Source organism: Dermacentor silvarum, chromosome 5 (assembly GCF_013339745.2).
Source record: "Dermacentor silvarum isolate Dsil-2018 chromosome 5, BIME_Dsil_1.4, whole genome shotgun sequence".
Taxonomy (NCBI): domain Eukaryota; kingdom Metazoa; phylum Arthropoda; class Arachnida; order Ixodida; family Ixodidae; genus Dermacentor; species Dermacentor silvarum.
The window spans coordinates 163,844,131-163,846,464 of record NC_051158.1 but is presented as its reverse complement, the minus strand read 5'-3'; positions in this window follow the sequence as shown (position 1 = coordinate 163,846,464).

Genomic DNA, 2,334 nt, shown 5'->3' with positions numbered 1-2,334 from the left:
ATTGTGTGGCATCGTTTGCAAGCACTCGAAGTTTCACTGCTGAATCTGTTCTTGACAGCGGGATTGGTTCCTGTGCGCAGTCTTCATGAGCAGATCGAGTAGCTTCATCGCCATATTCGTTGCCTATTACGCCACAGTGGCTAGGGAGCCACTGAAAGATGATGTCGTGTCCTTGCTCGACGAGGCGATGAAGGAGCTCTCAGATTTCGAGGACTAGTCGTTCCTAGGGTCCACGGTGTAAGGCAGAAAGCAAGCAACGTAGCGCTGCTTTGGAGTCACTGAAAGGTGGTTCCTCAAGAATTATGCAAAGTGCACTACAAAGATCAGCAAGCTCCGTGGCTGTCGATGTCGTCTGGTGTGATGTCTTGAATTTCAAGGTGGAGACTTTCGCAGGAAAAAACACTGATCCTGAAGAACCGTCCATGGTCGTTGAACCATCAGTGTATAGATGGGTATGATCAGTGTATTTTTCGTAGAGCATGATCAGCGAAAGTTGCTTGAGAGCTGGTGATGAGAGTTCGGCTTTCGTTCGAATTCCAGGCACTATCAGTCAAACTTGTGGCTGAGCCAAGCACCAAGGAGGAAACAAAACTCTCGTTGAAGCTGTGTAACCTGATGGAAGGTATATACGATAAGGCAGTATCGTCCGACAAAAAGAGGCACATGGTCGGTCTTCTGGCAGTGAGGCTAGATAGTGGGAAGGAGCGCGAGCAAGGTGCCCGACGTGTGCTCCGAGCGCTTCCATAATAATGTGAATCTTGGCTGGGTAGTCATGTGCAATTGCAATGGTTTCTGATGTTGATGTAGATCGTGGCAACCCTAGACAGACCCTAAGTGCCTGTGCACTTTCGATTGTACGGATGTTAGTTCTACAGGTATTGGTCAGCACTGCCAAGCTGTACCTCAGATACCCGATAAAGTACTCCAGGATTTTCTTCCAAGAAACTTGAAGAGATTAGAGATGGCTGTCAGGCGCTTCTTTAGGTAGGTGACATGGGGACTCCAACACAGGTCACGATCGATGATTACCCCTAAGAACCTGTGCATTCTGATGTAAGAGATATTTTGTCCATCGATGAATATGGTGTACGGTGTCATTCGTTTCCGGCTAAATGCGATCAATGTGCATTTTTCTGGGGCAATCTTGAGGCCTTGTTCATTAAGGTATGTAGTTATCAACTGGTGTATCTCGCATACTTGTGCTGCGAGATCAAGTAATGCCATCACGGCAACTAAAAGAAAGCAGGACACAGAACAAACTCCTGACATCTAACTTGCTGATCAGTTCGCACACTTGAAGCAAGAACCTTTGTGAAAGGGGCAACCACAGCACCCATTAGTTACATGCTTCAGAACGATGGTTTGCTAGACGAGCTGGTATTCCATTCGAGGCAAGCAGCGCGAAAAGACAGTGCTGCCTCTGTATTCCTTGCCTTCGCATTAAGCCTTTTCGCACTGCTTGCCTCAAGAATATCTAGTTATATGCATCACTAAACAGTACTGGCAACGAAGCTTAAATTTTTCACACGTAACATGTTTTCTTGACAACATGCCCGGTACATTGAATTTCAATAAAAGCTCTTTTAGAAGCGCGATGATTGAATTTGAGAGCCAGTGAGTGATTTTCCAAGGCACTTAACTGGGGTAAGCAGTGCTCAGTTACAATGGGTACTCATGAGAGTTGAGATGGTCACATCTTGGCTTGGAACAGTGGGTGCTTGCCGAGACATGCTATCTAATGCTATAATGACAAAACATGGAGAAAAAAACGGAAATAAATAAAAAAAGAAAATACAAATACCCAGCATAGCTTTTGTGGCCCTGCAGGATAAAGAGATTACCTTGCTGCATGGTAGTGCTTAGTTGCTGGTGGAATTCCGCACAGTGAATTGCGACAGCTCCATGCACTAACTCTCATACAGTTTCAACTCGCATCCACAGATGTCCACATTATTGGAGCCAGCAGGCTAGGGGCCCATTTGAAATACAGACAAATTTAAAGTGTCTAAACTGTATTGTAGCCCATTTTGAGGTGAGAATTATTAAAAATTACATTGCAGGCATAACATCCTGAAACTGCAGAATGGGTTATGGCAAAGTGAAGCACTCCAGGTTAATTTTAAGCACTCAAAAGCACAGTACATGAGCGCTTTTGTGTTCCACCATCTGAACGTGGCTGCCGCAGCCGGGTAACAAACTCGCAACTTCATTCTCAGCAGCACAACATAGCCACTGAGTTAACATGGCAAGTGTGAGAATCATTGGAAAAAAAAGTATGTGCCAAAAGCATCATAGTGAAACACCTTATGCATATCAACAGAAAAACACAGGGCA